Raw genomic sequence first — 12,762 nt, forward strand, 5'->3', positions numbered from 1 at the left:
ATATAATTAATTTCATGTAATTATTGCCATATCCCCAGCAGTCAGCACAGGGCCTGGTATACAGTAGGTACTCCATAAAGGTATGTGAAATGAGGGAATAAATAAATGAACACTTCCAACTGAACCCCTTTACTCACCAGATCCCTGCAGGAAAGCTTTGCAAACTTGCTTCTGCATCTTGGTCAGCTATGACCAGGGTATCACCTGGAATTCTACCTTCTGGCCAGAAATTGCCTCTCCACTCTATTCAACCCCATGTTTCCTCTCTAACTAATGAAATCTTACTAGGATTTCAGTGTTGATTGACCACTCAACATCCTTCTCCCACTCTTTCCTAAGGAGACCCCAGTTTTGTCCAAATATCCACCATGCCGCATGTGGAAGGTGACCCTATCCTTTTCTCCAGGAGTGGATGCTGATTGGTCAATCAGTATGTAGTATTCATTAGCTGTGGCTATTGGTTCAGAGATGAGCACATGACCTAGGCTGGCCCAATTAGAGAGCAGGAAAGGCTTTTAGTTTTTGCCAAAGGGAGCCATTTCTCACCCTCTGTTGCTGGTTGTGGAGGAGGAAGCTGGGAGCCCTCATTGCCGCTGACAGTCATATTGAAGGAATCTGACTTGAGAGGAAGTTGACCCTGAGTCAAAAAAAAACCTAAGCCCTTGATAACATCCCTGAGCCCTTGATCAAGTGCCCACCCTGCCTCTTGACTTCATAACATACCATGAACACTGTTGAGGCCAGTTTGATTTAGAACATCTCTGTTACTTGCTTCTCAAAGCATCTAATAGGTGTGGTTCAAGTTCCAGCAACCTCAGCAGTGACATTGCGTTCATTTATTGACCTCCCAGTCTCTTTTCCTTTTGAGAAGTGCTCCTCAGGATGGGAGTCATACATCCTCTCCAACTCACACAGGGCGCAGACATGACCCAGGATAGCCATAGATCATCCATGCCCTGTCACACAGTGGAGAGTCAAGGACAGGTCTGTAAGGGGCCAAGCAGAGATAAATGGAGAAGCTGAGGGAGAGACACCCTCTTTTTATGGATATAAACACCCCACATCTGGAGCTGCTAGAGGCAGCTGTCATATAGAGAAAACTTGCCTGAGAAGAATGCTGCTCTCACAGTGAGAAGCCGACCCAAGAGATGGGATAGGCACATGCACGCACACACACAGGCACACACACATCCCAAATGACACCATGTGACCCCTGACCCCAGCTCCAGTCTAAAATCAAAGTGGACTTTCCAATTTCATGAGCCAATAATAGGCCTTTTACACTTAAGCAATTTTAAGTTTCTGTCACTTGCAACCGTCCTTCATGAAGCCTTCTGTGGCAACCCAAGCATGAAATGATCTCTCTTGCCTTTGACTCTTGGCAGTTGCACTAATGTACCCCCAGGGTCCCTGCTTTGCATGAGCTTGTTTGCTTTTTCACATATATGTTTGGTCTCTTCCATGAGATCGTAAGATTCTAAAGTATACCTTAATGCTAGATCCTGTGGAAATATCAGACAAATGCACAAAGACATATGCACTAGTATTTTCATTCCACAATTGCTGGCTACAATAAGTTATCAAACTTAGCAAAATATACCTTGGGGAATGGGTTGTATAAACTGTGGTTCATCATTCAATAAGACGTCCTTAAAAGGGATTGTGTAAATCCAATATGAAGTGACAAGGAAAGGCATTCACAATACATTGCTAAATGAAAAACAGCATTACAATCTCTTTTTTATTACATAATCTATGTATATGTGTACATACACACATTATATATTTGCATATAAGAGTTTGTAAAGCCATTAATCAAAATAGTGGCTACATTTCTCTCTCAGTTGGTGTGACTCTATCTGTATTTTATTATCCCTATCAATATTTTCACTCTGAAATAGTATTTCTTCTGTAACTTTTGTAGGTGATGGGAGATTTTAGAGATAAGAACTCTGTCTTATGCTTCTTTAATTTCTGAGGAACCTGGGATGCTTGGCATGGAGAAAAAATCTCAAAAATAACTCATTAATAGATCCATTCATAATCTGTACAAAATTATTTGCCAATGGGCTTTTTATTGAAAACGTCAATTAAGAATAATTCTTGCTGTATTTTGTAGCCTGGGAAAAATCGGAAAATACATTCCCAAATTGCAATGAACTCAAACCCTCTTTTGCTGTATGACTTGGCTGATTCAATGATATGCAAGTTTGAAGATTAGCTTTGAAAGGACACTCACATTCGGTAATCAGGATACAGAATTGCACATCTGTGGATTAATCAAGATCTAAATAAGCTGTCCATAGCTGACATATTCAACTCACTGAAACAGCCAACACTGCCTAGAAGTCCATAAACCATCTCACCAAGAATATGTTCCAGTATTACGTATTGATCTGGTTTTGTGGCAAGAAGTTCCATCTAAAACACTGTTATATCCATGCTTGGAGGGGGGTGAGAAATGAGATCTGCCAAGCACTCAGGACTTTTGAGGATAGTGACTGTCGAAAGCTGTGTGAGTTCTCATGAGCTGGGCAGCATGAGGTGGGGATGCTCACTGTTAACCAGATGCCCTTTGACATAGCACCTCTGGGCACCCAGAGAGGCCTGGAAGGCGATAAACCCTTGCCAGCTGCAGAGCCCTTCCTGGCACCTGAGGGTGGGCCTGCCACTCTGGCTACAAAACACTCTGCTCTAACTCTCATCTTACCCACCGGAAAACAGGTTCCTGCAGCACAAGCAAAGAGAACAAAGGAAGAAAATGTAGGTTCAAAGTCAAATTTTAAGATGCAGAAAACCTACTAGTTGATGGTACTATGAATACAACTAGCACAAATAGCTTTAATAGAGTAAGGCATCTTTAGGTTACTTTGACCATTCTTTTATTTTCAAAGGATATATTAATATCATTGACAATAATAATAATAATCACATTTGCCACTGTTTGTTGAGACAGGAATTCCAGGCATGCTCCAGGTTTATTACCCGGACTTTCTCAGTTCTTCTAAATCTTGTATGAGGCAGGGAGTTACTGGTTGCATTTCCCAGACGATGCAGAGTGTGTAGGAACTTGCCCAAGTACACATGGCCAGCAAACGGCAGGGCTTAAATTTGACCCCAGGACTCCCTCCAAGCCTTCCCGCAGAGCCCAGCTATTTCCCTGTATAAAGATCATTTTTGGTTCACCACCCCATCTCCACTTTTTCTGATGTTCAGCTCATCTACTAGTGAGCTGTCTTCTCCAACTGCAGACAGCGAGGGATATTTTTAGAATTCCAGCCATCCACTTTTTGGGGCTGCCTGTCAGAGTCATTGAAGTTCTTTATCAATATTATTATTTTTACCAGATGCACTACAAAATATGAGACAGATTTGAACTCTCGAAAATGCTTGGGCTGGCCCAACACCCTGAGGCAGCCCAAACATGCTGTAACTCACCCTGGAACCCAAGCCCATGGCTTGGCTACAGCAGCCGGTACAAGTGAATGTGGGGTGCCTTCTGGAAACAATGAATGATGGGCATCTAGAGAAGATGGGGGGTCTTTTGGAATTTCATCTTTACTCTCATGACCACAAGGCTTCTCTTACCAGGGAATTTTTCAGAACCCTCTGAGTGGGAATCTGCTTTGGCATTGATCGTGTGTAGCCTGGACTGTGAGCCGTGTTTTATGTTCATGTCTCTGGACTCCCTTTTGTTTTATGTTCATGTATCTGGCCTCCCTTCTACTGAGGGTAGCATCTGTGTCCTCACATATTAATATCCACCCCACCCAAGCGTGGGCTCTCTCTATATGAAGTGATGGATCCCAAGGAGGGTAGTGTTCATGGAGTAGCTGGCGTTGCCTTTTTTTTTTTTTTTTTGAGAGTGTCTCACTCTGTCACCCAGGCTGGAGTATAGTGACGCATTGCACTCATGGTTCACTGCAGCCTTGTTCCACTAGACTCAAGAAATCCTCCTACCTCAGCCGCCTGAGTAGCTGGGACTACAGGTGCATGCCACCATGCACGGCTTTTTTTTTTTTTTTTTTTTTTTGTATTTTTTTTTAAGAGTCAGAGTTTCACCATGTTGCCCAGGCTGGTCTCAAACTCCTGAGCTCAAGTGATTCACCCACTTGGGCCTCCCAAAGTGCTGGGATTGCAGCTGTGAGCCACCGCACCTGGCCTGGTGTAATCTAGCAAGGGAAATGCCCAAGTAGCACGGACAGGGTACAAGCAGTTGCTAAAAGCAACACAGCCTGGAGCCTTGGAGGAAGCCTGGGGCATGGTGTGGGATCTCCCATCAGGTCCTAGACTTGAAACTTCCAAGCTGTGTGACTTTGTGTGACTCTTCTTACCTTGCTTACCCTTCAACATGGGCCTCATCACTGCATGCTCCCTGGTGCTTATAAGGCTGTTGTGAGAAGTAAATGAAAAGCAATGAGCAAAGGGGCTTAGACATAGCACAGCCCTTCATGCACTGCCATTGTCGTGGCAACAATAAGGATGCCATGAGAACATGCCCAAGCTAGCCTGCTGGAGGAAAAGAGACACGGCAAGCAGCTAATCCCTAGACGTGGGTGAGCCCAAATGAGACAGGCCCCGCCCAGCCCAAGTTCAACAGTTCAGCTGAACCAGAAAAACCCATGAACCAATGAATTGTTTATTGTATGTCACTGAAGTTGTGAGGCCTTTTGTTACGCAGCATTATTGAGGCAATCAGTATGTTGATAGTGTCCTTTGATGTACAGGTAACAGATACAGCCCAGATAATTAAAAGAGCCACAGTGAAAAAAACAATATTGAGTAACTTCCAAGAAGCAGACTTGAAAAATTCCTAACAGACAAAATGACAAGGTAGAACTTTCAGGGATAGCTCCACTCAGCTGAAATAATATTTATATGTTTAAAGCATACACTATTCAGAGGCCACCAAGGAAAATGATGATTCTATTCTGAGGCAGACCTGCCTTAGGATTTGAAGAGTTATTTATTTATTAATTCAACAACATTGTGTGCAGCACCAACTCAAAGCCAGATGCATTGTTTGGTGGGAAGGGTCTAAGATTTAATAAGTTACTGTCCTTCAACAAAGAAGAATGGCCTGAGGTCCAGTTGGAAGTACCCAACATAAGAAGTTCACCTTAACTCAGTGTGGAGATCTTAGGATAGAGTTCTGTAATGTCGCAGATGCTGTTGGTGGCCTATTCATAGTTATTAAACCTTTAATTTTGCAAACACAACTTCCATTTTGTTCTGAGTAACGATATGCTCAACTCTTCTGGCCTTCTTGGATCTAGTCATGGCCATGTGACACAGTTTTGGCCAATGAGAAGAAAGCACACATTCAGCTAAAGTCACCCTATCTTCCAGCCTGCAACTTGGATGTGATGTCTGGAATGGCAGCAGCCATTTATGACTATGAGATAACAAGCCTGAGGATACACACCAACATGTTGAGGGCAGCAGGGCGCTGAGGATACCATGCACCATCTGGACTCATGCCTGAAATCAGCTTCTTCCATATTTCTAACTATGTGAGAAAATGACTTCCTTACTTGCTTCACTCACCATTAGCCGGGCGCTCTGTACTTGAAGCCATGTGCTTCCCTAACTGATGTGGGCCACAAAAGATATGCTGGGTAGAGGTAGTGCAAGGAGAAGATAGAGGAAGTGGCTGTTGACCCAGGATTCTGAGAAATAATTAGTACCTCATCAGGTAATTTCAAAGGTTGATTGGGACTAATAAAACTAAAGAACTTTGTCTACAGTGGTTAAACGGAAAAACACCTAAGATAACAGGAAATCATCATGGCCCATGACATAATAGAGGTGAGCAGGCTCTAGCTGGAATGTTGATCTACATAAGGGCTTCTGAATACTGAGGGCAAATGTATTTGAATAGCAGGACTTTAACCCTGCTGTTTTATGTTGCATCGACAGTCAGCAGTTTTCACAAACAATTTCTTTTTACTACATCATCTGCACTCCTGTCTCTCTGTCTTTAATTTCAGTGAAGGTGTTGTGGAGAAGCAATTTTTAGGGAAGCACTACAGAACTGTGGCCTTGGTGGAAATTGTTCTAAATCTTAAATCTCCCAGGGAACATGGCTGGAATCATCATAATAAAATCTTCCTTTTCCTCCTCTTTTTCATAGTTTCAAGTGATCACATATAATTAAGCTTGGAAGAGAAAAGTTACTTTTTAAAAATTTATTTTCCCTGATCACAGGCTCTGTATCTAATAGCCCCATGAGGACAAGGTGGAACTGACCATGGGTCTGCTGTAGGGTGCTGCTACCAGTGTGGATATCATTGTTCTGGAACCATTCATTGATTCTAGTCACTAGAGAGAAATGCTCAGTCTCACAGTCCAGGTTCTGAACAAGAGGATTTGGGGTGGGAGTTTGCAGGGAAGAGGAATGTAGCAGAAGGCTGTTGGTGCCCCTTCCCTTCACCATATTCTTCAGGCCGCATTAATTTAGAAAGCTCCATTGACTTTCAAAGACCAGAGTATTCCTCAATTTGTTTGAAGACTTTTGATTTAACCACATGAAGAAGTCAAGAAATGCTTGAAAATTAACACCCATGGGAGCCCTCAAATGTTGAGAGTTGGCATATCAGTACCCGTGACTGGGCTAACTCTATGCTGTCTCCAGAGTTTCCCAGCTGAATTAAGTTTCAGGTGCCCAGAATATTATGTTGCATTGCTGGCTTGGTTATGGACCTAGTTTTTTTTTTCTTTTTTTCTTTTTTTAGAGATGGGGTCATGCTCTGTTGCCCAGCCTGGAGTGCAGTGGCATGATCATAACTTACTGTAGCCTCAAACTCCTGGGCTCAAGGGATCCTTCCACTTCAGCCTCCTGAGTAGCTGGGGCTACAGGCATGCTTTGCTAATTTTTTTTTACACAACATTTTTAGAGGTGGGGGGCTCCTCCCTATGTTGCCAAGGCTGGTCTTGAATTCCTGGGCTCAAGCGATCCTCCCCTCTAAGCCTTCTGAGTTGCTGGGATTAGAGGCGTGAGCCACTGCACCTGGTTCAGGTCATGTACCTTTTATTAGTAGCTTTCACTTTCCTGTCTCACTTCCTATTCCCCTACTGATGTTTTCTTCCTCTTTTCCAATATCACTTACATTTAAATCCTTGTCTCAGGGTCTGCTTCTGAGAGAGCCCACAGTAAAACAAGAGGGAAGTGAGTTAAGGAAGATTGCGAAGGGAATGAAATAAAATTTTAAATCACAATGGGCCACTCTCAGAAACAACTGCCTTCCTAATGTATACGGGACCCTCTCCTGAGTCCCACTCTATGGTTATTTAGTCATTTGGCATTGGGAAAGTCTTTGGGAGCCATTACCAGCTGAATTAGTTATCTTGCAGTAGCTCAAATTCCAAGGGAAATGAGCATATGTGAATGTACCTGCACCATTAACATAAATCCTTGGATTATTTTACTTTAAAGGAGTTTAAGGTGCCCAGATGTGTCCTTGGCCATTTAGTGTTCTTCAAGGTCACCATACTGGGGTCCCTGTTTTGGAGTCTTGGGAATGAGAGGTTTGCCATCTCTGGAGAAATGTTTCAGCAGGAAAAGATTCTTTCACTTTCCCCCCTTGGTTCTCCTTCCTTTTCTCCTCTCTCTCCCTCTTCTTCATTGAAGATGCCTTTTTCACAGTGTCCACTTGCTGAGATATTGACTCCTGTGTTACTGAGGAAGTCATTTATTTCTTTTGGTTGTCAGTTTCTCGGGTGACCTTTGCTGCTTCCCCTCAAAACCCACTGAAGGAAGGCTCTGGGAACAAGGTTTGTGCAGCTAGGCTGATGCTGATGTACCCCCTACAGGGCTATACTGTGAGTCCAGTACACACCTTCTCCATTTACCTCCCCACCTGAAGCAGGGGACAATGGGCCTCATCTAGCCTCACAAGTGGGAACCTGGGGCACAGAGAAGCCCAGCAGCTCAGGCCACATGACTAGTAAGTGATAGAGGCAGGATTTGAACCCAGGTGACCCACTGGGTTCAAATCCTGACCACCACACCACACCATACCACATAGCATTCCAGGAAGAGGACAGCCTACTTTCTATTTGAGGAACGTCTACAGCTCTAACCTCCATCAGGCCTCAAATCCCCTTCTATGGAGACTGAGGCTCTTACCCTGGGGTCCATAAGCCCCTCTATCCTCCAAAGAGCACTCAGAAAGGATTTGTGAGTTTGCTAAGGATGCGAACAAATTACGTCTTTGTTCTCACTAACCTGTAATTGGAATTCAGCACTTCCTTCCACTATGAATACAGGCAATATGCCACAATAATACTGGCAAAACCTGGGAATATGTCCCCAGCAGAAGTCACAGATCTTTCATATCACATTACTCATGTTTCAGAGTATCTATCAAACTATCATTTGCGTTCATCATTACTTCAAAAATAAGTAGCTATGAGACCTAATGCTAGATCTTCTATCTAATGTATTAACAAAGTATCCTATGTTACCATATCACTTTATTTATCCCAGAGTCACAAGGAAATGCAGATAAAATGGGGGTCCCTAGCGTCACTCCAGAGGATCCATTTAGCAATCTGGGTTGGGCCCAGGGATCTCCATTTCTAACCAGCACCAGGTGGTGCATGGGATCACACTGGGGACATTCTTGGACATTTCCTGGTCTGTTTCCATAAAACTCATTGAGAAGGGGTCAATGATATGGTTTGGCTCTGTGTCCCCACCCAAATCTCATGTTGAAGTGTGATCCTGAATGTTGGAAGAGGGGCCTGGTGGGAGGTGATTGAATCACAGGGGCAGCTTCTCCAATGCTATTCTTCTGAAAGAGTTCTCCCAAGATCTGCTTGTTAAAAATTGTGTAACACTTCCCCCTGCTCTCTCTCCTGCTGGCCATGTGAAGATGTGCCTGATTCCCCTTCACCTTCTGCCATGATTGTAAGTTTCCTGAGGTCTCCCCAGAAGCAGAAGCCTGTACAACCTGCAGAACTGTGAGCCAATTAAACCTCCTTTCTTTATAAATTTCCCAGTGACAGGTAGGTCTTTATAGCAGTGTGAGAACAGACTAATACATCCAGAATAGTGGGGAGGTCTAGTGTACCTGTCAGGGTCTGGGCAGAAAGCAGAAGACAATTCAAAAGTGTTTGACCAAAGAGAACTCCTTTCTGACTGAAGAGAATTTAATGAAGGACTTATTTGCAGCAGTGCAGTCAGGATTAGGGGAACCAGCAAAGATGGCGGAGACCCCCAGAGCCTAGCAACAATGGGAACCTTTGGCCTGAAGGTGCAAGAGGACATGGAGTTGCTGCAGCCTGGTAAGTGTGGGGAAGGGGGTTAAGAGCACGTAGATGATCACAGGAGTGGAGGGAAGCAGCTGCTGCCAGACCCTGGAGAGCCAGGAGGGAGCAAAAAGAAGTGCCGGGGCCTCTTATTCCTCCTGCCCTCCCCTCTCCTGTCGCAGCTTCCCATCAATTGAGGTGAAAGCTAGAGGTGTGGGAGCCCTGGGGCTAAGGTCCTTAGAGCCTGATCTCCCTGTCCAGAGCAGGGCAGAGAAGAATGGAAAATGGGAGAGAGGTTGGAGCAGAGAATAACTACCCAGGAAGCTTGAGAAAGGATGGAAAGGAAACGGGAGGCACAGATGGGACAGGAGGGCCACAGGAGTGGAAGGATGAGGAAAGGGACATGAAGAAGTCCTTAAGTCTAACTCAACATAAAGACATCAGGCCTTTATCACTTCCTTGCCTTCACTGCCGATTTACTAAGGCCCTCAAATAAGTACATACATGATGAAATCATTGTACAAAACAAGTACGTGCAAAGCATCAAGACACAGGAAACATAAAAATACAAGTAGTGTGTCAAGAGGAAGAAACAGAAGAACACTGATACGACATCTTGCACTTTACATCCCATGTGGATTTTTGCCACCCAGAAGTGCTGGGGGCTGGCCAGAGAAGGGCAGATCCATTACAGCTGGGCAGGTCTGACCTCCCACAGGGGTTCCCTGACCCACTCTTTCTTGGGTTCCTGAGCTGGACTGCTTCCTGGGATTTGTGAACCATTTCCATTTCTAAGTCAGCCTATGTATTGGTTTTCTTAAGTAAGACAGAGGAGAGCAAACCTAATTGGGGAACGGGAAGGACCAATATCTCTGGGAGGGCCTGCATCACTAAAAAAGCCTCTGTATATCTCTCCGTCTATTTTAGTCACCGTTCATATATACGTAGTATATACTGGATGTATCAACATATACAAATATTGTACATATTCCCACATATCTATTACTTTGGATTAAATGTTTTAAACTATTTTTATTGTGGTAAAATAGGCATAACATAATTTACCATTATAATAATTTTTAAATCTACAGTTCAGTGGTGCATTCATACCATGAAACCATCATCACCATCCATCTTCAGAGCTTTTTTCATTTTCCCAGATTGAAACTCGGTCCTTATTAAACAATAACTCCCCATTTCCCCTTCTCCTTAGTCTCTGGTAACCATCATTTTCCTTTCTATGAATTTGACTGTGCTAGGTACTTCATACAAGTAAAATCATATGATATTTCCTCTTTTGGGATAGGCTTATTTCACCTAGCATAATATATTCAAGGTTCATCCCTGTTGCAGCATGTGTTAGAATTTCCCTCCTTTATAAGGCTGAATAATATTCCATTATATATCTATACCAAATGTGCTTATCCATTTATCTGTCTACGGATGGTCTGTTTCCACCTTTTAGCTATTGTGAATGATGCAATATTCTTTGAGTCCCTGATTTCAATTCTTTCGGGTATAATCCCAGAAGTGGAATTGCTGGATCATATGGAATTCTGTTTTTAATCATTTGAGAAACTGCCATACTATTTTCCACAGCAGCTGCACCATTTTACATTCCTAACTATAGTGTCAATGGGTTCCAATTTCTCCACATCCTTGCCAACACCAATTATTTTCTGATATTTTGATAGTAGTCATCTTAATGGGTGTGAAGTGGTATCTCACTGTGGTTTTAAACTGCATTTCCCTAATGATTAGTGATTTTGAGCATCTTTTTATATATTTATTGGCTATTTATAGATCATTTTTGCAGAAAAGTCTATTCAAGTCCTTTGCCCATTTTGAAATCAAGTTGTTTGCTTTTTGGTTGTTGACTTGTAAGGGCTCTTTATATATTCTGGATATTAACCCCTTATCAGATACATGATTTGCAAATATTTTCTCCCATTCTGTGAGTTGCCTTTTCACTCTATTGACTGTGTCCTTTGATGGACAAAAATTTTAATTTTTGATGTATTTCAATTTATTTTTTCAGCCACTCTAATGCGTGTGTGATGATCCATATATCTATTTTTCTGCTGCAAAGAGAAGGTGATTGAGACATGGTTTTGGAGTTGGTTAAAAGTTTATTTTTTTCTTTTCAACTTTTAGGTTTCAGGGATAGATGTGTGGGTTGTTACATGGGTAAACTGCATGTTGCAGGAGTTTGCTGTATAGACCATTTAGTCACCAAGACAATAAGCATAGTACCTGGTAGGTAGTTTCTCAATCCTCACCTTCCTCCCTCCCCCTACCCTCAAGCAGGCCCCAGTGTCTGTTGTTCCCAGCTTTGTGTCCATGTGTACTCCATGTTTAACTCCCACTTATAAATGAGAATATGCAGTATTTGACTTTCTGTTTATTAATTTGCTCCAGCTCCATCTATGTTGCTACAAAGGACGTGACCTCATTCTTTTTTATGGCTGTGTAGAATTCCATTGAGCATATGTACCACATTTTAAAAAATCTAGTCTACTGTTGATGGACATTTAAGTTGATTCCATGTCTTTGCTTTTTGTGAATAGTGCTGCCTGCAATGTCTTTATGGTAGGACGATTTATATTCTTTTGGATGATTTGTAAAATATTCTATATACTGGGTATATACCCAGTAATAGGATTGCTAGGTCAAATGATAAATTCTGTTTTGAGTTCTTGAGAAACCTCCAAATGGCTTTCCACCGTGGCTGAACTAATTTACATTCCCAGCAGCAATGTATAAGCATTCTCTTTTCTCCTCAACCTTGTCAGCAACTATTATTTTTTGACTTTTTAATAATAGCCATTCTGTCTGGTGTGAGATGGCATCTAATTGTGGTCTTAATTTGCATTTCCCTAATGATTAGTGATGTTGAGCATTTTTCATGTGCTTGTTGGCTGTGTTTTTATGTCTTTAAGAAAGTTCATTTTTGAAAAAGTGAAATCCCCTCTCACTGCCATCCTCCTGAAGCCCTGCTGCCAAGTATGATGGAGAAGCAGAAATGTTCCCTGGTTTTCCTGGCAACCCTCCCCTGGCAAGCGCACACATACTCTGTGAAGCATGATTCTAGAGGAAGATGCCTTCCTGGTTTGAGTCCATTAATTATTTTCCAAGGAAGGGCCTCTCTTGTAGCATAAGGAATGTTAATTCCTCCTACATCTATATGGGTTTCCTTCCTTTTCAAAGTATTACCCAGTAGAAGTCTTCATTTGGTTTATACAAGAACAGGCACAGATGATTGAGGTTCTTTATTCCCATTCTGTGGTTGAGGGAAAGAATGACAGGCACAGGGTGGAGGCAGTGAGCAATGAGAAGTATGGGAGTCCCTGGTGTTGTCAGAGGCTACTGCCTGGGCCATGACCTCAGCTGCCCACAGGAAGCAGCAGGGTGTGGGAATGTAGAAATGAATGAGGTAGGGCCCACTGCTCGCTAAACGGTGGAGGCCCATCTTTGACTCAGCCAGTTGTTGCAAGAGAATATGTGTTTGGT

General features: G+C 42.9%; 1 protein-coding gene across 4 annotated transcripts in view; it reads right to left on the bottom strand.

The window, feature by feature from the left end:
* Positions 1-12,762, bottom strand: part of SLC24A3 (solute carrier family 24 member 3) — a 503,791-nt gene that overhangs the window by 145,302 nt on the left and 345,727 nt on the right. The gene's annotated exons all lie outside the window — the stretch shown is intronic.

The sequence above is a fragment of the Macaca fascicularis genome, chromosome 10 (assembly GCF_037993035.2).
Source record: "Macaca fascicularis isolate 582-1 chromosome 10, T2T-MFA8v1.1".
Classification (NCBI taxonomy): Eukaryota; Metazoa; Chordata; class Mammalia; order Primates; family Cercopithecidae; genus Macaca; species Macaca fascicularis.